The sequence below is a fragment of the Erythrolamprus reginae genome, chromosome 7, assembly GCF_031021105.1.
Source record: "Erythrolamprus reginae isolate rEryReg1 chromosome 7, rEryReg1.hap1, whole genome shotgun sequence".
Taxonomy (NCBI): domain Eukaryota; kingdom Metazoa; phylum Chordata; class Lepidosauria; order Squamata; family Dipsadidae; genus Erythrolamprus; species Erythrolamprus reginae.
In genome coordinates, this window is record NC_091956.1 from 3668586 (window position 1) to 3690950 (window position 22365).

Sequence of the window (22365 nt, forward strand, 5' to 3'; positions counted from 1 at the left end):
AGAGGCTCCACGGAGGCTTCTCCCCACCTTTTCAGATTACAGTTTCGGAGACTCAGGTTTGTAAGTGGAAAATAATTCTTGAGAAGAGGCAAAAAAATCTTGGAAAAAAAACCCCGTTCTTATCTAGAAAAGTTCCTAAGTAGAGGCGTTTAAGAGGCGTTTGTAGGTAGAGGTACCACTGTACTTTGTTATGTTAATACACACTGTAACTCTATATTTGTTTGACAAATACAATAAGTAAATAAATAAATAAAATTCCTGCAGCAAAGGTGGGCACCAGGGTGTGAATGGGGTGTGTGGGAGAAAGTGGGTGGGGGGGGAGAGAAAGTGGGGAGAGGAGAAAGTGGGGGGGAGAGAAAGTAATCCAAAGCCGGCGATCCACCCTCCTCCTCCTCCTCGATCCTGCCCGCTGATTGGCTGAGGCCGGGGCCAGGGGGGCGTGGCCGCCGTTTGCCGCAAGAAAAGGGAGCAAAAGACGCGTGTCGCGGCGAGAGGGCGCGCGTGGGGAAGCGGCCGACCCCGAAGCTGTGTGCGATGCCTTCCTCCCGCCGGAGCGCGACCTCGGCGCCGGTCCTGCTGGGCTGGGCTCGGGGTTAAAAGCCCCCCACCCAGGAATCCCACCCACCCGCCGGCTTTGGAGGGCTGAGCTCGCCAAGAGTAAGAAGGGCGCTGCACGCGGGGCGGGGTGTATGTGTGTGTGTGGGGGGAATCCCCGGGGTCCCCCCCTCCTTTCCTTTACACCCCCCGATTTGGGGAAGGGGGGGCGTGGAAGGGGAGGGGGCGTCTGTTGCTTTTTTGCAACCTGGCCCCGGGATTCCTGCGCGAGCCTCCTCGGGTCCTCCGTGCGCGGGCGCGCGCCTCTCTGAATGTGTGCGCGTGTAAAGCACAGGATGCTCGTGGCTGTGCGTGCACGTGTTTGTGTGTGCACGCGTGCAAAGCACCCCAACCCGGGAGAAGCTACCCCTGGCGGTGGAGGATGCTCCTGGCTGCGCGTGTACGTGTGTGTGTGTGTGTGTGCACGCGTGTAAAGCACCCCCTCCTGGGAGAAGCTACCCCTCGCGGTGGAGGATGCTCCCGGCTGCGCGTGTACGTGTGTGTGTGTGTGTGTGTGTGTACGCGTGTAAAGCAGTCCCTCCTGGGAGAAGCTACATCTCGCGGTGGAGGATGCTCCCGGCTGGCTCTACGGTCGGTCTGCCTGTGACTGAGTGTGCGCGCGTGTAAAGCACATCCACCCGGGAGAAGAGACACCTCGCCGTGGAGAATGCTGGTGGCTCTGTGTGTGTATGTACGCGTGTAAAGCACACACAGCTGGGAGAACCCACATCTCGCGGTGGAGGATGCTCCTGGCTCTCGCTCGCTCGCTCGCTCTCTGCTTGCCTGCCTGCCTGCCTGAGTGTGTGTGTGTAAAGCACACCCACCCGGGAGTAGATGCACCTCGCGGTGGAGGATGCTCGTAGCTGTGCATGTGTGTGTACGCGTGTAAAGCACATCCACCTGGGAGTAGATGGATCTTGTGGTGGAAGAGGCTCATGGCTCTCTCTCTCTCTGTGTGTACATGCGTGCAAAGCACATCCACCTGAGAATAAATGCATCTCTCGGTGGAGCATGCTCCCTCACTCTCTCTCTCTCTCTCACTCTCTCTGTCACTCTCACTCTCTCTCATTCTCTCTTTCTCTCTATCTCTCACTATCTCTCATTCTCACTCTCTCTCACTCACTCTCTCTCCTACTCTCTTCTCTCTCTCTCTCTCTCTCTCATTCTCTCTCTCTCACTCACTCACTCTCTCCTACTCTCTTCTCTCTCACTCTCTCTCTCTATCCTACTCTCTCTCACTCTCTCTCTCATTCTCTCTCTGTCCCATTCTCTATCTTATTATCTCTCTCTCTTTCACTCTCTCTCATTCTCTCTCTCTCTCACTCTCTCTCTCTCACACTCACTATCTCTCTCTCATTCTCTCACTCACTCACTCACTCACTTTCTCTCCTACTCTGTCTCTTTCTCTCTCTCTCTCTCTCTCATTCTCTCTCTTATTCTGTCTCTCTCACTCTCTCTCCTACTCTCTCATTCTCTCATTCTCTCTCTCTCTCACTCACTCACTCACTCTCTCCTACTCTCTTCTCTCTCACTCTCTCTCTCTATCCTATCTCTCTCACTCTCTCTCTCATTCTCTCTCTCTCCCATTCTCTCTCATTCTCTCTCTCTCTCCCATTCTCTATCTTATTCTCTCTCTCTCTCTTTCATTCTCTCTCTCTCCTACTCTCTTTCACTCTCTCTCATTCTCTCTCTCTCATTCTCTCTCTCTCTTATTCTCTCTCTCATTCTCTCTCTCTCACACTCACTATCTCTCTCTCATTCTCTCTCTCACTCACTCACTCACTTTCTCTCCTACTCTCTCTCATTCTCTCTCTCTCATTCTCTATCTTATTCTCTCTCTCTCACTCTCACTCTCTCCTACTCTCTCTCACTCTTCTCATTCTCTCTCTCTCACTCACTCTCTCTCTCACTCTCTGTGTGTGTGTGTGTGTGTTGGAGATAGCGGTGGTCCGAGATGCCCAAATAGAGCATCCTTCGGGCGTGCAAACGGCGGCCCAGTTTTGGCGTGCAAAGGTTGCACGGAGGGTTACACGCCCTCCCTCCACTTCTCTCGAGTCTCCCTGGCTGGGCATCATACTCACGTTTCCACAACCCCACCCCCCAGCTCCTATGGAGAGAAGGCATTGGTGTGTGTTTATGGGTTTGTGTGAAGGTAAAAACCACATTGGTTTTCTTTGAATTGGAGGAGTGGGGGGGCGTGAAGGGGGGACCCGTCCAACGTCCGAGGACCGAGCGGGGTAGAGGTGGGGGGGGGGGGGGGCTCGATTTTTTTTGGAGACCAGCCGGCGGCTCCGATTATGTCATCCTGTGGCGTGGGGAGGCTGGCTGATCACGCCACCCTTTGGGGGCTGAGTAATGATGCAGAAGGTTGGAAGGGGGGAGGGGAATTGAGAGAGGCAAAGAATTTTAATCATAATTTAAAAAAAAAAAAAATTTGCAAATCTATCCAGCCGAAAAACATCCTTTGGTTGTCGTTGGGAAACCAGGAGGAGGCAGGGTAGAGGGAAAAAGAGTGGATTTTATTTTGGAAAGAGGCTGCAATATTTAAACAGGCTTTAAGCAGAGGGAATATATCTATATATCTCTATCTCTATATCCTTATACAGTATCTCTATATCCATCTCTCTCTCTCTCTCTCTCTCTCTCTCTCTCTCTCTCTCTCTCTCTCTCTCCCCTGCCTGCCTACCTATTAATCTCTCTCTCTCTGTCTCTAGCTATCATTTATCTACCTACCTACCTACTTATCTATCATCTGTCTGTCTGTCTGCCTGTCTCTGTCTGTCATTTATCTATCTTACCTACCTACCTCTATCATCTCTCTCACACAAATCTGTATCTATCATTTATCTATCTATAATTGATCTACCTACCTACCTATTATATATCATCGGTCTCTATCTATCTATCTGTCTGTCTTTCTGTCTATCTATTTTTTAATCTATCATCTGTATCTATCATCTGTATCTATCATCGTCTGTCTATCTATCTATCATCTGTCTTTCTGTCTATCTGTCTGTCTGTCTATCTATCTATTTTTTATTTATCGTCTGTATCTATCTATATCTATCTATCTATATCTATCTATCTATCATCTGTCTTTCTGTCTATTTGTCTGTCTGTCTATCTATCTACCGGTATCTATTTTTTATTTATCGTCTGTATCTATCTCTCTCTCTCTCTCTCTCTCTCTCTCTCTCTCTCTCTCATCGTCTGTCTGTCCGTCCGTCCGTCCATCCATCCATCCATCCATCCATCCATCCATCTATCTATCTATCATTGTCTGTCTGTCTGTCTCCATCCATCCATCCATCCATCCATCCATCTATCTATCTATCTATCTATCTACCTACCTATCTACCTATCTATCTACTATCTACCTATCTATCTACCAGTGTTCCCTCTAATTTTTTTTTTTGGGGGGGGCGGAAAAGTATAGTGTCTGAGCGGCACAGAAATATTAAATAAATAAATAAACAAACAAACAAACAAACAAACAAAAAACCCACCCTGTTTTGCCTCAGAGAATTTTAAAATAAAATACTGTACTGTGTGTCTATAACAGTGAGCTCATAACAGGGCAACTCTATCAATATCAAAATGCCACTTAAATAGTTGAGCTAGTTTCAAACTAGATTTTGATTTTCTTTCTCTCTTCCTTACTCCCATTCTTTTTCTTTCTCTTTTCCTTCCTCTCGTTTTTCTATCTGTTTCTCTCTCTTCCTCTCTCTCTCCTTCCCTCTCACTCTTTCCCTCTCGGCTTCTGGGCAGGTTTGGAAAACTCTGTTGATGATGATTTTTAAGTGAGCGATTGCTCACTGCTCAGCTTAGAGGGAACTATGCTATCTACTGTATCTATCTATCCATCCATACACGGGTCCAGTATCTGATTCCCTTCCCCCACTGTGTTTTAGTGGTTAGATGGCCTAAAAAACCCTCTAGTATCTGGACATAGATCTTGTTTTGAGCGTTCGCATTATACTGTGGTGTTTAATCGAGGAGAAAACCATTCATACGTGTTGCAAATCCCTGTTAGGATATGCCAAAAGCTAAGGAAATAAATACATTTTTAAAAGCATCCTCTTTTTGGGGTTGGGGGCAAGTCTTGGATCCTACCCTCCCTTGCAAAAACATTTTGTAAAACACCCAATGGGTCTCTCCTGCAGGCCAGATGCTTGGGTTGTTATGAATTTATTTATATTTTTTGCTCCTGGAGAGAGTGGTTTATAAAAAGCAATTTTTGTGCCTTTCCTATTTGATTGGAAATTGACCCTATTTCCCCTTCCACCAGAAAAATGTTTTTTTTTTAAAAAAAATCTCCAATAGACTTTTTTTTTTTTAGAATTTCAGTTTTTTAAAAGCAATTTTTATGATTCTCTGCTTTGATTGAAAATTGGCATGGTTATAATATATTTATTTTTAGACCGAGTGGACACTCGTGGTAGATGTAAAAATCTGATCTGCGTGACCTCTAACCTCCCCCTTTTGGTAGCTGCCAATATTTCTTAAAATAGTGTGAATTTGTGTGTATGTGTGATTGAGTGTCTCTCTCTTCCGCGCCACCCTCTGAATTCTTCCTCGCACGCTTACGTTCGCTTGCACTGATGGCAGGAGAGACATAAATTTTCACTGACTCTGTAGCAGGAGAGAGAAAATAAAATGGTTTATTCTGCTAAATCTTATTTTATTTTAGAAACATAAAAGACTGATGGCAGAAAAATACCTCATGGTCCATCTAGTCTGCCCTTATACTATTTTTTGTATTTTATCTTACAATGGATCTATGTTTATCCCAGGCATGTTTAAATTCAGTTCCTGTGGATTTACCAACCACGTCTGCTGGAAGTTTGTTCCAAGCATCTACTACTCTTTCAGTCAAATAATATTTTCTCATGTTGCTTTTGATCTTTCCCCCCAACTAACTTCAGATTGTGTCCCCTTGTTCTTGTGTTCACTTTCCTATTAAAAACACTTCCCTCCTGGACCTTATTTAACCCTTTAACATATTTAAATGTTTTGATCATGTTCCCCCTTTTCCTTCTGTCCTCCAGACTCTACAGATGGAGTCCATGAAGTCTTTCCTGATACGTTTTATGCTTAAGACCTTCCACCATTCTTGTAGCCCGTCTTTGGACCCGTTCAATTTTGTCCATATCTTTTTGTAGGTGAGGTCTCCAGAACTGAACACAGTATTATTCCAAATAGGGTCTCACCAGCGCTCTATACAGGAGGATCACAATCTCCCTCTTCCTGCTTGTTATACCTCTAGCTATGCAGCCAAGCATCCTACTTGCTTTTCCTACCGCCCGACCGCACTGTTCACCCATTTTGAGACTGTCAGAAATCACTACCCTTAAATCCTTCTCTTCTGAAGTTTTATTTTTATTTTTTTTTGTTTTTCTCCTAATCATGGTCTGGTTTGGTCTGGTATAGGACAATCCAGAGATCTGTTTTTTCTGTAGCTTTCCACCTAATCCCAGTAATTTAGAGAATGTGTACATGTTTTTTAGTGACCGGAAGAGCAAAATCAACCCAGATCTGCACAGCTTCATTCAGGAAAAATCCAAGGAATAATCCTCTTTTAGCTGGGCCCTGAGTACCAAGCACTTGTGTTTTATTTACAGATTGGTTGGGCATGTTGTAAGAGCGTTGGCAAGGACTGAGGCAGAGATGTAGCACACACAAAAATACAAACACACAGGAAGCTCAAACTGCCCAAGGAGCTGCTGATTCAGTTCTACAGAGGAATCATTGAGTCTGTCATCTGCACCTCTATAACTGTCTGGTTTGGTGCTGCAACCCAACAGGACCGACACAGACTTCAGAGGAGAATCACAACTGCAGAAAAAAACAATTACTGCCAACTTGCCTTCCATTGAGGACCTGTATACTGCACGAGTCAAAAAGAGGGCGGGTAAAATATTTACTGACCCCTCGCATCCTGGACACAAATTGTTTCAACTACTACCCTCAAAACGTCGCTACAGAGTACTGCACACCAAGACAACTAGACACAAGAACAGTTTTTTCCCGAACGCCATCACTCTACTAAACAAATAATTCCCTCAAAACTGTCAGACTTTCTACTAAATCTGCACTTCTATTCTACTAGTTTTTCTCATCATTCCTATCACCCATTTCCTCCCATGTTGACTGTATGACTGTAACTTGTTGCTTATATCCTAAGATTGTTATTAATATTGCTTCTTCATTGCTTATTTGACCCCTATGACAATCATTAAGTGTTGTATCACATGATTCTTGACAAATGTATATTTTATTTTATGTACGTTGAGAGCATATGCACCAAGACAAATTCCTTGTGTGTCCAATCACACTTGGCCAATAAAAATTCTATTCTATTCTATTCTATTCTATTCTATTCTATTCTATACAAACCCACAGAATTCGGCAATCATTCAGAGTCCAAGCATTTCATTACATATCATTATCATCTTCTTTTAAAAGATCCTGAGTCTGCGGAGAGGGGCGGCAAACAAACCTAATACTGTAAATTATTATTATTATTATTATTATTATTATTATTATTATTATTATTATTATTATGTCAGTACAACACAGCAACGAGATCACTATGCTGGATTTCGTATTTCATCACCAGTCGGGCGCTTCCCAAGCACCTAGGACTGCGTGATGTAGCGGCGAATTATGTGTGCCGATCCCAGTAAAGCAGCCTTTTGCAATTGACAGATGGAGATTGTGTCAATTCCGATGGTTTTCAAATGTCCGCTGAGATCCTTTGGCCCTGTGCCCAGCGTGCCAAGTACCACTGGGACCACTTTCACGGGCTTATGCCAGAGCCGTTGCAGCTCGATTTTTAGATCTTCGTATTTCACTAATTTCTCTAGCTGCTTCTCCTCAATTCTGCTGTCCCCTGGGATTGCGATGTCGATGATCCATACTTTCTTTTTCTCCACAATCAGGATGCCTGGTGTGTTATGCTTCAGAATTCGGTCAGTCGGAAGTCGGAAGTCCCAAAGACGGATGTACCAATAATAATAATAATAATAATAATAATAATAATAATAATAATAATAATAATAATAATAATTATTATTATTATTATTATTAATTAGATTTGTATGCCGCCCCTCTCCGTAGACTCGGGACTGCTCACAACAACAATAAAACAATGTATAACAAATCTAACAATTTAAAATCACTAAAAATCCCTTATTAAAAAGCAAAAAACATACACACAAACATACCATCCATAAACTGTATAGGCCCAGGGGAGGTGTCTCAATTCCCCCAAGCCTGATGGCAGAGGTGGGTTTTAAGAGGTTTACGAAAGGCAAGGAGGATGGGGGCAATTCTAATCTCTGGGGGGAGATAGTTCCAGAGGGTCGGGGCCGCCACAGAGAAGGCTCTTCCCTTGGGTCCCGCCAGACAACATTGTTTAGTCGACGAGACCCGGAGAAGGCCAACTCTGGGACCTAACCGGTCGCTGGAATTTGTGCAGGGAGAAGGCGGTCCCGGAGATATTATCCTGTAAATCCTTGCAGGTTGGAGTCCTGGGCAACCGAATGGAGCCAGGTGTTTACTGGCCCGATGCCTTTCCTGTGGCCACTGCGGAGGGGCATAACACAAAACAATTGAGAAACACGGATTTAGACCGTGGTCACCATTCCAGTCTTCCTGGGCCGTGAAACTACGGCCCGCAGGCCTTGTGTGGCCTGCCGAAGCCATTCATCCAGCCACGAGGCTGTCACACCCACATCATCCCACCCATCAGGAGTGGATTTGCTCCCGGTTGGCCCGATTTGGTGAACTAGTAGTGGTGGCGGCACGAGGCTCCACCCACCATGCTGGGACGGGTTTATAGAACCCAAGTTCTTCCAGCCTGAGGGCTTTGTGAGCCCGCGGGCTGGAACGGAAAGGCAAGGCCAACAATTTTGGCCTGCAGACATGTGCGTGAGGTAAAAATAATGGGGCGGCTGGATGACTCAGAAGGCCAAAATATAGGCCGTCTTTGCCTGTTCTTGGCCTGCGGAATGCTTCTGGTAATAAACGGGGCGCATGGTTTCCTTAGGAGGCAAAAAGAAGGCCTAAACCAGCCTGTTTTTCACCTCTCCTGCCTCCAAAAGATAGACCGTCTTTTGCCGCATGAATCCCAGCGTCCGATAAGATCCCACAGAGTCGGCCTGCTCTGGGTCCCGTCGACTAAACAATGTTGTCTGGCGGGACCCAGGGGAAGAGCCTTCTCTGTGGCGGCCCCGGCCCTCTGGAATCAACTCCCCCAGGAGATTAGAACCGCTCCCACCCTCCTTGCCTTTCGTAAGTTACTCAAAACCCACCCATGTCGCCAGGCATGGGGTAACTGAGTTGCCCCTAGGCTATGCTAAGACTATGGTAGAATTGTGTATTGTGTGTCTGAGTTGTATGGTTTTTTAAAATGGGTTTTTAATGTGTTTTTTAATATATTGGATTTGTGACATTGTATTTTGTTGTGAGCCGCTCTGAGTCCTCGGAAAGGGGTGGCATACAAATCTAATTAATGATAATGATAATAATAATACTAATACTACTACTACTAATAATAATAATAATGAGAGAGAGAAAGAGAAAAAGAAAGAGGAAGATACAAAAAGAAGGAGAAGAGAGACAGAGAGAGATTTCTCAAATTCCTTGGGCAGTGAACGGCTGCAAAAAATTTTACTACCACACTGTGGGTGTGTCTTATTTTGTGGGTAACGGCCCAACCTAAATTATAATTTAGGATTAATTTATTTGGCTTTTTTCATCCAAAGGAGAATAGAACAGCTGCGATTCCCGTCAAAACATTTGTGATACAATAAAGAATTCAATCTTAAGATGATTATTTTACACCAACATTGTTTTGTTTCCTAGCATTTATATGTCATTTACACCCCAATGAAAGGAAAACAAATACAGAAAAATGAGGCAAAGTTAACAAGAATTAAAATACCACAAAGAGACAAAAAATGAAAAGAAAAGTAAAAAAAGAAAGAAGAAGAGTTGGGTTTCTGATTTTTACTAATTTGCAGTATTTGTAGACAAATATTTGAAATATTCCCATTTAGAAGCCCGACTGCAAGCAGATGTGAAATCTAGCAGGTTCTGACAGGTTCTGGAGAACCGGTAGCAGAAATTTTGAGTTGTTCAAAAAAACGGTTGCGGAAATTTTGAGTAGTTTGGAGAACTTCTCTAGGAATCTCCTGGGAGGAAACAGGGCTGGAAAAGGCAGGGAGAAGCCTCCATGGGGCCTCTCTAGGAATCTCCTGGGAGGAAACAGGGCCGGAAAAGGCGGGGAGAAGCCTCCGTGGGGCCTCTCTAGGAATCTCCCGGGAGGAAACAGGGCCGGAAAAGGCGGGGAGAAGCCTCCGTGGGGCCTCTCTTGGAATCTCCCGGGAGAAAACAGGGCCGGAAAAGGCGAGGAGAAGCCTCCGTGGGGCCTCTCTAGGAATCTCCCGGGAGGAAACAGGGCCAGAAAAGGCCGGGAGAAGCCTCCGTGGGACCTCTCTAGGAATCTCCTGGGAGGAAACAGGGCCGGAAAAGGCCGGGAGAAGCCTCCATGGGGCCTCTCTAGGAATCTCCTGGGAGGAAACAGGGCCGAAAAAGGCCGGGAGAAGCCTCCGTGGGGCCTCTCTAGGAATCCCCTTGGAGGAAACAGGGCCTCCACCCTCCCTGTGGTTTCCCCAATCACACGCGTTATTTGCTTTTACATTGATTCCTATGGGAAAAATTGCTTCTTCTTACAAACTTTTCTACTTAAGAACCTGGTCACGGAACAAATTAAGTTCTTAAGTAGAGATACCACTGTACATGTAAACATACATTGTTGGTTTATTTTATATATTGCCAAACCCGGCTAGTTATCTACATAGTGTTAACGATCTCCATAGAAGGTGTATTATTATTATTATTATTATTATTATTATTATTATTATTATTATTAATTAGATTTGTATGCCGCCCCTCAGTGTAGACTTGGGGTGGCTTACACCAATAATAAAACAGCATATGACAAATCTAATATTTAAAATAATTAAAAAACCCTTATTAAAAACCGAACATACACACAAACATACCATGCATAAATTGTACAGGCCTGGGGGGAAAGGAATATCTCAATTCCCCCATGCCTGACGACAGAGGTGGGTTTTAAGGAGCTTACGAAAGGCGAGGAGGGTGGGGGCAATTCTGATCTCTGGGGGAGAGCTGGTTCCGGAGGGTTGGGGCCGCCACAGAGAAGGCTCTTCCCCTGGGTCCCACCAGACGACATTGTTTAGTCGACAGCACCTGGAGAAGGCCAACTCTGTGGGACCTAACTGGTCGCTGGGTTTCGTGCGGCAGAAGGCGGTCCCGGAGATATTCTGGTCGAGATGCCATGAAGGGCTTTATAGGTCATAACCAACACTTTTTCCTCCAAATTCAGGCCCTTTTTGCAGTGACCTCTTCTAAGCAGGTCCTCGGAGGGCCTCCAAGCAGCTGCTAGGACAGATGTGGCTCCACACATCTGCCGAGAATTCCTTTAATGCAACTCCCCTTCCCTCCTTTTTCCCCTCTCGTGCAAACCTAGTGGCTTTTAAGCATGGAGTCGAACGCATTGATTAATTTAATGGCTCCATCAATCAACGGAGTCACAACTGTGTCAATTATTAGAAGAGACTGAGTAGGTCATTGCAAGGCTGTGTTCCCAGCGCCCATTTCGACTCTTGCATAAAGAGTCACAGCATTTATATATAAATTTATGTATATTTATATATTTATATTTATTTATAAAATGTATTGGCTGCCCATCGTACCACAGGGTAATTCTGGGCAGCTGATACTCATCAAAACGCATCGATGCAGATAGAGATAGTCTCCGACTTACGACCGACATTTCTGTTGTTAAAAATTATATACTGTACATTTAAAAAAATACGAACAACAACTAACAAACAAAAAGAAAACAAACATACAAATAGAACATAAACATCTATAGTGCATAATAAAGGGTGTCACAAGTTAGGGCAATAAGAAAATTTAACAATTTCTAAATTACAATGCACTGAAAAAAGGTGACATGACCGTTTTTCACACTTATAAAAACATAGAAACATAGAAGATTGACGGCAGAAAAAGACCTCAAGGTCCATCTAGTCTGCCCTTATACTATTTCCTGTGTTTTATCTTAGGATGGATATGTGTTTATCCCAGGCATGTTTCAATTCAGTTACTGTGGATTTACCAACCACGTCTACTGGGAAGTTTGTTCCAAACATCTACTACTCTTTCAGTCAAATAATATTTTCTCACGTTGCTTCTGATCTTTCCCCCATCAGACTGTGCCCCCTTGTTCTTGTCTTCACTTTCCTATTGAAAACACTTCCCTCCTGAACCTTACTTAACCCTTCAACGTATTTAAATATTTCGATCATGTCCCCCCTTTCCCTTCTGTCCTCCAGACTATACAGATGGAGTCCATGAAGTCTTTTCTGATCAGTTTTAGGCTTAAGACCTTCCACCATTTTTATAGCCTGTCTTTGGAGTGTACAATAATAATCCAATACTAAAAACGATTAAAAACCCATTAATATAAAAACCAAACATACATACAGACATACCATGCATAAAATTGTAAAGGCCTAGGGGGAAAGAGTATCTCAGTTCCCCCATGCCTGGCGGCAGAGGTGGGTTTTAAGTAGCTTATGAAAGGCGAGGAGGGTGGGGGCAATTCTAATTTCTGGGGGAGTTGGTTCCAGAGTGCTGGGGCCGCCACAGAGAAGGCTCTTCTCCTGGGTCCCGCCAAGCGGCATTGTTAATTTGACGGGACCCGGAGGAGACGCACTCTGTGGGACCTAACTGGTCGCTGGGATTCGTGCAGACGGGAATGCCCTTGAGGAGCAGGAGGAAAAGTTGCAACCGAGACCAACGGTCAGAGAAAACGAAACCTGAATCCGGTCCAGAACCGTAACCGGAGAAAGCGTCTCAGACGAGACTTTTCCGGGTTCTCACGGAGCTAGAAAGAGGAAGGCGGGAATCGCGTTCAGACCTGCGGGGATTCTGTTACCGTAACTTTATAGCGAAAGAAGGATTAGCCTGGGTGATTCTGGTTTGGTAGGTATTGGAGGTCGACGGGTAGTAGAAGGAAACGGATGCTTCAAAAACACACCTGGTCCTCCTGTGATCTGGGGGAGAGGGGCTACGGACTTGGAGGGGTGTGTTTGTGTGTGTGTCTTTGTGTGTTCACACTAGCCTACAGTGGACAGGCGTAAAGTATGGACTTCGCTTTGTCAGAAGGTCGCAAAATGAATCAAGTGCCCCCCCAGCGCACTGTGACCATCCAGAATTGGAATCACGTGACTGCGGAGAGGCTGCGAGCTGTTGTGAGCATGAAGATGGGCTGTCACTCACCTTTTTCCGTCCCATTGTAACTTCGGTCGCTAAACGAATCGTACAGTCTTCGGAGAGGGGCGGCATACAAATCTAATAAATTATTATTATTATTATTACAGTGGCGCCTCTACTTACGAAGACAAGTTTGTAAGAAGAAGCAATTTTTCCCATAGGAATCCATGTAAAAGCAAATAATGCATGCGATTGGGGAAACCACAGGGAGGGTGGAGGCCCTGTTTCCTCCCAGGAGATTCCTAGAGAGGCCCCGCGGAGGCTTCTCTCTGCCATTTCCGGCCCTGTTTCCTCCCAGGAGGTTCCTAGAGTGGCCCCAAGGAGGCTTTTTCCGGCCCTGTTTCCTCCCAGGAGATTCCGAGAGAGGCCCCACGGAGGCTTCTCCCCGCCTTTTCCGGCCCTGTTTCCTCCCAGGAAATTCCTGGAGAGACCCCGCGGAGGCTTCTCCCCGCCTTTTCCGGCCCTGTTTCCTCCCAGGAAATTCCTAGAGAGACCCCACAGAAGCTTCTCTCCACCTTTTCCGGCCCTGTTTCCTCCCTGGAGATTCCTAGAGAGGCCCCACAGAAGCTTCTCTCCGTCTTTTCCGGCCCTGTTTCCTCCCCGGAGATTCCTAGAGAGACCCCACGGAGGCATCTCCCTGCCATTTCCAGCCCTGTTTCCTCCCCGGAGATTCCTAGAGAGGGCCCACAGAAGCTTATCTCCGCCTTTTCCGGCCCTGTGTCCTCCCAGGAGATTCCTAGAGAAGGCTGGTCGCTGGGATTCATGCAGTAGGAGGCGGTAGTTCTACCAAGGTGGAGAAAAAGATAATTAGAAAAATGCCAAATATATAACCATAACAGTTAATTCGTGATATGAAATGCCTTAAGAGAGCCCTGCGGGGTATAATATAATAATATTAGTGTGATATTTAAGGTCTATTTATGGACGTTTATGTCTTTGTTTTGTTAATGTGTTTTGCCTGTGTGTGTGGTTTCTGTGTATTTCTTTTTGTACAGTTTTTTTAATTTATATAACTTAATTATTTTTCTTTAAAAAAAGAAGTATAGCGTATCTTTCCTGGTGTCGCATCCCGTGTCCGAAATATTCTAACTCAACGTCTTAGGTAACGAGAGAAATTTTGGACTCGCTTGCAGATTGTAAGTCTGCGAAGGGCCATCAGCTCTTCCAGTACCTCCGAATTCTTTGGCGGTGTTCAAATCGGAGTCCCTTTTGCGCCTGCCTTGAGATTTGATTTGATTTGATTTGATTTGATTTGATTTGATTTATTTGATTTGATTTGATTTGTATGCTGCCCCTCTCCATAGACTCGGGACGGCTAACAACAATAGTAAAAACAGCATATAACAAATCTAATATTTAAAATAACTAAAAACACTTATTAAAAACCAAACATACACACAAACATACCATGCATAAATTGTATAGGCCTAGGGGGAAGGAATATCTCAATTCCCCCATGCCTGACAACAGAGGTGGGTTTTAAGGAGCTTATGAAAGGCGAGGAGGGTGGGGGCAATTCTGATCTGGGGGGAGCTGGTTCCAGAGGGTCGGGGCCGCCACAGAGAAGGCTCTTCCCCTGGGTCCCGCCAAACAACATTTTTCAGTCGACGGGACCCAGAGAAGACCCACTCTGTGGGACCTAACTGGTCGCTGGGATTCGTATGGCAGAAGACGGTCCCGGAGATAGTCTGGTCCGGTGCCATGAAGGGCTTTATAGGTCATAACCAACACTTTGAATTGTGACCGGAAACTGATCGGCAACCAATGCAGACTGCAGAGTGTTGGTGTAACATGGGCATTTTTGGGAAAGCCCATGATTGCTCTCGCAGCTGCATTCTGCACGATCTGAAGTTTCCAAACACTCTTCAAAAGTAGCCCCATGTAGAGAGCGTTATAGTAGTCGAGCCTCGAGGTGATGAGGGCGTGAGTGACTGTGAGCAATAATAATTATTGTTATTTTGAAAATTTGCCAACTTGGCCAGAGAAGAGTTAATGAATCTGGCCGCTTGCAAGCTGGAGAACTAACTTCCTGGTTGGTTCCAGCCGTCTGCACAGGAACGAGACTCAATGCAGCTTCAGTTGGCTGAACAGGTGACGATGGACGAAACTCCCTCTTAAGTATTAGCGTCTGCTTTTCGTTTTTCCTCCAGAGTGCCTACCGGACGAGGAAGCCCCTTGAAAGCCGAGTTTCTGGTGGAGTGATGTGAAAAAAACCTCCTGCAGCGTCCAGGTAAGAAGCAAAAAAAAATATCAAATTTTGTCTCCCAAAACATTCGATTTCATTCTTCGTGTTCGTTCTTGCACAGAAAATGTGCCTTCCGCAAGACCTATGTCGCCAGGCATGGGACAATTGATGCATAGCCTTCTCTGGCTGTTAAGAGTTATATGTGGTTGTGATTGTATAGTATTGATTGTTTTTTAAGATATCGGGGTTTTAGTCATAGTTTTAACTATTAGATTTGTATTGTACTGTTTTATTGCTGTTGCGAGTCGCCCCGAGTCTTTGGAGAGGGGTGGCATACAAGTCTAATAAATTATTATTATTATTATTATTATTATTATTATTATTATTATTATTATTATATACATCACGCAGTCCTAGGTGATTTGGAAGCACCCGACTGGTGATGAAATACAAAATCCAGCATATTATTATTATTATTATTATTATTATTATTATTATTATTATTATTATTATTATGTACATCACGCAGTCCTAGGTGCTTTGGAAGCACCCGACTGGTGATGAAATACAAAATCCAACATCTTTTTATTAATATTTTATTATTATTATTATTATTATTATTATTATTATTATTATTATGTCAGTACAACACAGCAAACGAGATCACCATGCTGGATTTCGTATTTCATCACCAGTCGGGCGCTTCCCAAGCACCTAGGACTGCGTGATGTAGCGGCGAATTATGTTTGCCGATCCCAGTAAAGCGGCCTTTTGCAATTGACAGGTGGAGATTGTGTCAATTCCGATGGTTTTCAAATGTCCGCTGAGATCCTTTGGCCCTGCGCCCAGCGTGCCAAGTACCACTGGGACCACTTTCACGGGCTTATGCCAGAGTCGTTGCAGCTCGATTTTTAGATCTTCGTATTTCACTAATTTCTCTAGCTGCTTCTCCTCAATTCTGCTGTCTCCTGGGATTGTGATGTCGATGATCCATACTTTCTTTTTCTCCACGATCACAATGTCTGGTGTGTTATGCTTCAGAATTCGGTCAGTGTGAAGTCGGAAGTCCCACAGTAGTTTTGCTTTTATTATTATTATTATTGTTGTTGTTGTTGTTGTTGTTGTTATTATTATTATTATTATTATTATTATTATTATTATTATATTGCAAGCAGACAAGTCTCTTCGGATGATGATTTGAGGAGCAGGGGGCTTTTAAAGAAGGAGTTTCATCCCCTCCTCCTGCTATAAAAATTCTGATTTATTTATTTTTTTTGGTGTCTGTGTATTTTTTTCCTTCCCTCTCATATTTCCTGGCTAAATTTCTCGTAGCGTTGAGTTGTTGTTTTTTTTGCTGAGCCTTGCCTGGAAGCACAACCCAGGAATCAAAGCTAAAGTTGCATTCAGACAACCCTAGTTTTGCAACCAAAGGTCAGCACTCAGGACCCACCCCGTTTGAATTTTAGTCAAGTTTTCCCCGCACTCGTTTCAGGGCCATGTGGTGGTAAAAAAATCCCGACGCATTGAACAAGAAGGGTATATATTTACTTAAGTATGGGCAAAGGTTCTGGGGTGGAACCCGAGCCAAGAATGCCAACTATGAAGGCAGCGGGCGAATTATCTTGAAATAAACAACGGTTGAATGTTCCACTTCGAAACGGCATGCCGAGCGGAGCTTAAAAATAACTTTATTTGGGTTCTTAAACCAGCCTTGACTTTTTTACTCTTTGGAGAAATCCAACTCTGGAGGGACAAATTCGTGGTAAGAAAAACAGAATAATTTTTCCTCTTTGCACCTGTGGGTCGTTGTTTAAAAATGGCTCTCCGACAGGATGTTTATATTGCATGCATTTGGAAGGGCGGCACTTAGCACATGCTTCAAACAACTCTTGGTTTTTAAACAACAAAGGGGCGTGCATAAGTGCACCAGTGTGCCTTCCGTCCCCTGTCCAATTGTCTGTCCTTATCTTGTTTATCTTTTCTTCCTTTCAAATATGTTCACCAATACTTTTATATCTTCTATTCTTTTCTTTACTTATATTATTACACATCTATTCAATGTGTTTTATGTATTGGACTAGCTAACTAACTAACTAAATAAATAAATAAACAAACAAACAAACAAACAAATAAACAAACAAACAGCTCTGTCCCATAGAAGAATTTCAGCTGTTTTTAAAAAAAATAAAGACCCGAGATTCAGTTTTTATTCTGGTTTGGTATGACGTTGGACAATTGTGGCTTCTATTTAGTGCACTTATTTTATTTGTTTGTTTATTATTTCAATTTATATGCTGGTGGTTTACAACATATAAACCCAATAATTTTTAAACATAGAAACATAGAAGATTGACGGCAGAAAAAGACCTCCTGGTCCATGTAGTCTGCCCTTATACTATTTCCTGTAGTTTGTCTTAGGATGGATCTAGGTTTATCCCAGGCAGGTTTACATTCAGTTCCTGTGGATTTACCAACCACGTCTGCTGGAAGTTTGTTCCAAGCATCTACTACTCTTTCAGTCAAATAATATTTTCTCACGTTGCTTCTGATCTTTCCCCCAACTAACCTCAGATTGTGTCCCCTTGTTCTTGGGTTCACTTTCCTATTGAAAACACTTCCCTCCTGGACCTTATTTAACCCTTTGAAATGGTTTTATAGCAGACGTCTTAGGACCCAACTAGGGAACATCATCAGTGTTAAAAGGGAGTTGCTCTCCCTTAATGTACAAGGGGTTTGCCCTGCTAATGCTGGTGTGAATGTGTTTTTTTAAGAATAGAATAGGATAATTTTATTGGCCAAGAGTGATTGGACACACAAGGAATTTGTCTTTGGTGCAGATGCTCTCAGTGTACATAAAAGAAAAAGAGATATTTGTGAAGAATCATGTGGTACAACACAATGATTGTCATAGGGTGTCAAATAAGCAATGAAGAAACAATCAATATTAATAAAAATCTTAGGATACAAGCAACAAGTTACAGTCACACAGTCCTAAGTGGGAGGGAAAGGGTGATAGGAATGATAAGAAAAAACTAGTAGAAATAGAAGTGCAGACTTAGTAAAAAGTCTGACAGTGTTGAGGGAATTATTTGTTTAGCAGAGTGATGGCATTCAGGAAAAAACTGTCCTTGTGTCTAGTTGTCTTGGTGTGCAGTGCCCTGTAGTGACATTTTGAGAGTAGGAGTTGAAACAGTTTGTTTCCAGGATGCGAAGGGTCCATAAATATTTTCACCTCCCTCTTTTTGACTCGTGCAGTCTACAGGTTGGAAGGCAGGTTGGCAGCCATTGTTTTTTCTGCAGTTCTGATTCTCCTCTGAAGTCCGTGTCGGTCCTGTTGGGTTGCAGCACCAAACCAGACAGTTACAGAGGTGCAGATGACAGACTCAATGATTCCTCTGTAGAACTGGATCAGCAGCTCCTTGGGCAGTTTGAGCTTCCTGAGTTGGCGCAGAAAGAACATTCTTTGTTGGGCTTTTTTGATGACTTTTTTCCCCCTTGCTAGTTTCTTGATCAAGAGGACGACTTTTTTCGGGATATACTTAGCTATGAAACTTGTAACTGTGGTACTTTCTGAGCTTGGTGGTTTTCTTGCAGGCGTTTCATGTTCAAGTAACACCATCAGTGCTAGTGATGTTCGTGGTTATCGTACTGTTAACTGAGGCACTGTTGATGTTACCTAAGTAGGTCTTGAAATGTCTTTAAGAAAACCACCAAGCTCAGAGAACACCAAGGAACCAAAGATGGCTCTCCTCCTCCTCTTCCTCCTCCTCTTCCTCCTCCTCTTCCTCCTCCTCTTCCTCCTCCTCTTCCTCCTCCTCCTCTTCCTCCTCCTCTTCCTCCTCCTCTTCCTCCTCCTCTTCCTCCTCCTCCTCTTCCTCCTCCTCCTCCTCCTCTTCTCCCTCCTCCTCTCCCTCCTCCTCTCCCTCCTCCTCCTCTCCCTCCTCCTCTTCTTCCTCTTCCTCTTCCTCCTCCTCCCCTCCTCTTCCTCCTCCTCCTCTCCCTCCTCCTCTCCCTCCTCCTCTCCCTCCTCCTCCTCTTCCTCCTTCTCTTCTCCTCCTCCTCTCCCTCCTCCTCTCCCTCCTCCTCCTCTCCCTCCTCCTCCTCTCCCTCCTCCTCCTCTTCCTCCTTCTCTTCTCCTCCTCCTCTTCCTCCTCCTCTTCTTCCTCCTCTTCCTCCTCCTCCCCTCTTCCTCCTCCTCCTCTTCCTCCTCCTCCCCTCTTCCTCCTCCTGCCCTCTTCCTCTTCCTCCTCCTCTTCCTCCTCCTCCCCTCCTCCTCCTCTTCCTCCTCCTCTTCCTCTTCCTCCTCCTTCCCTCCTCTTCCTCTTCCTCCTCCTCTTCCTCTCCCTTCCAGCACTAATGGGCAACAACCAAGGTTAGAGAGTACCAAGCACCCCACCATTCTTCCATCTCCTCCTGCTCCTCGTCTTTCCCTACCTCCCAACACTGATGATAATACCTAGCTGGGTCATGAAACGTCTGCAAGAGGACCACCAAACTGAGAGAGCCCCAAAGAGCCCACTTGTGTCAAACTGTCAGCCCCCTCTTGAATTATTCCTTCAAAATGGAGAATCGCATCCTGCTACTTACCTCCCAGTGGCCGGTTAGCGCCCACAGAGTTGGCCTTCTCAGGGTCCCTTTGGCCAGACAGTGTCGGCTGGCGGGACCGCGTGGGAGGGCCTTCTCTGTGGCGGCTTTGGTTCTGTGGAACCAACTTCCCACTGAGATTCACACAATCTCCACCCTCTTGGCTTTCGGTAAAGGCAGTAAAAACAAGGCTTTTCCGGCAGGCCTGGAGCAGGTGGATGGCTCCATCTTATCTCGGCTGTATGGATGAGTGTTTTATAATTGCTATATTGTTTTATGGCTGTTGTTGAATGGATGTGTGTTTTAAATTGAGGGTTTTATCATTGTTAGTTTACTGTTGTATATGGCTATTTCTACTGTTTTATATTGCTGTTAGCCACCAGTGCACGAGGAGTTGGGTGGCATACAAGTTGCAGAAAGAAAAAGAGAGAGAGAGAGAGAGAGAGAGACAGAAACAGAGAAAAAGAAAGAAAGAAAGAAAAGAAGGGAGGCAGGGAGAAACAGAGAAAGAGGCAGGAAAAAGAAAGAAAGAAAGACAGACAGACGGAAAGAAGGAAAGAATGGGAGACACAGAGGAGGAGGCAGGCAGAAGAAAGAAAAGAAAGAAAGAAAGGAAGAAAGGAAGAGAAGGGGAAAGGAGGTAGGGAGAGAGGAAGAAAGAAGGAAAGAAAGAAAGAAGAGAGGGAGGGAGGGAAAAACACAGAGAAGGAGGGAGTTGAAAGAAAGAAACAAAGAAAGAAAGTAAAGAAAGAAAGAAAAGCAAGAGAAGGGATGGAGGGAGAAAGAAAGAAAGAAAGGAAGAAGCAAAGAAAGAAAGAGAGAGAGAGAAAGAAAGAGAGAGAGAAAGAAAGAAAAAGAAGGGAGGGGGATGGAGGGAGGAAGGAAGAAAGAAAGCAAAAGAAAGAAGGGAGTAAGAAGAGGGAGGGAAGAAAGAAAGAAGAAAGAGAAAGAAAGAAAGAAAGAAAGAAAGAAAGAAAGAAAGAAAGGGAGAAGCAAAGAAAGAAAGAGAGAGAGAGAAAGAAAGAGAGAGAGAAAGAAAGAAAAAGAAGGGAGGGGGATGGAGGGAGGAAGGAAGAAAGAAAGCAAAAGAAAGAAGGGAGTAAGAAGAGGGAGGGAAGAAAGAAAGAAGAAAGAAAAGAAAGAAAGAAAAAAGAGAAGGGGAGGGAGGAAGAAGAAAGGAAGAAAGAAAGGAGGGAGAAACACAGAGAAGGAGGCAGTCAAAAGAAAGAAAGGGAGACACAAAGGAGGAGTCAGGCAGAATAAAGAAAAGAAAGAAAGGAAGAATGGAAGAGAAGGAGAAAGGAGGGAGGGAGAGAGGAAGAAAGGAAGAAAGAAAGAAAGAAAGAAGAGAGGGAGGGAGAAACACAGAGAAGGAGGGAGTCGAAAGAAAGAAAGAAAGTAAAGAAAGAAAGAAAAGCAAGAGAAGGGAGGGAGAAAGAAAGAAAGAAAGAAAGAAAGGAAGAAGCAAAGAAAGAAAGAGAGAGAGAAAGAAAGAGAGAGAAAGAAAAAGAAGGGAGGGGGACGGAGGGAGGAAGGAAGAAAGAAAGAAGAAGAAAGGAGGAAGAAGAGGGAGGGAAGAAAGAAAGAAGAAAGAGAAAGAAAGAAAGAAAGAAAGAAAGAAAGGGAGACACAAAGGAGGAGTCAGGCAGAAGAAAGAAAAGAAAGAAAGAAAAAAAGAGAAGGGGAGGGAGGAAGAAGGAAGGAAGGAAGAAAGAAAGGAGGGAGAAACACAGAGAAGGAGGCAGTCAAAAGAAAGAAAGAAAGAAAGGGAGACACAAAGGAGGAGTCAGGCAGAAGAAAGAAAAGAAAGAGACGGGAAAAAGAAAGAAAGAAAGAAAGAAAGAAAGGGAGACACAAAGGAGGAGTCAGGCAGAAGAAAGAAAAGAAAGAAAAAAAGAGAAGAGGGAGGGAGGAAGAAGGAAGGAAGGAAGGAAGAAAAATAAATAAATAAACGGGATAGGAATCTAGAACTCGAACAGTTCTAGGGTATTATCTATGCTTTCTTCCGTGTCGCAGCATTTAGGAGTTTATATCCATGGTGCCCTTCAGACCGTGAAGTTGACTTTTGAGCGAGCTGCTTGAGGATTCGGCTCGTAAACAACCCATCTGGCACAGGAGCCACGGAGTGAAGTCACCGGTTGGGGACCTTGTTTCGTTCGGAGGGTGGAATGTTGACTTGGATCCCAAAGGATCCCAAAGGATCCCAAAGGAGAGCTTTGAGAGAAGACGATAAAACGATTGCATCAGGTGTCTCGTGATGGCCATGTGTTTACAAAGTAGAAGAGAAGCCAAATATTTGTATTTGTATTTATTAGATTTGTATGCCGCCCCTCTCCGTAGACTCGGGGCGGCTCACAACAATAACAACACAATATATAACAAATCTAATAATCAGAAGTCATTAAAAACCCCTTATTAAAAAGAAAACATACACTCAAACATACCATACATAAACTGTATAGGCCCAAATGAGGAAGAAAAGGGTGTTTCTTTATTTATTAGTTATTAATTAAAAAAAATTATGGCTGCCCATTTCATACGCAGTGACTGTGCAGCTTAGGGCAAAAAGCCTGTAGAGATAATAACAATAATAATAATTTATTAGATTTGTATGTATAATAAGGGTT

General features: G+C 44.3%; 1 protein-coding gene across 3 annotated transcripts in view; it reads left to right on the forward strand.

The window, feature by feature from the left end:
* Nucleotides 1–486: 486 nt before the first annotated feature.
* LZTS3 (leucine zipper tumor suppressor family member 3) overlaps nt 487–22365 on the forward strand; it is a 38497-nt gene continuing 16618 nt past the window's right edge. The window contains exons 1-2 of one of the 3 annotated variants that reach the window (XM_070756859.1): nt 487–657; nt 15120–15199. The gene's annotated coding sequence lies outside the window, so the exon portion shown is untranslated. Of the gene's footprint in view, nt 658–15119; nt 15200–16896; nt 16917–22365 lie in introns of those variants that run through there. The other 2 variants (XM_070756860.1, XM_070756861.1) reach the window with 2 other exon arrangements.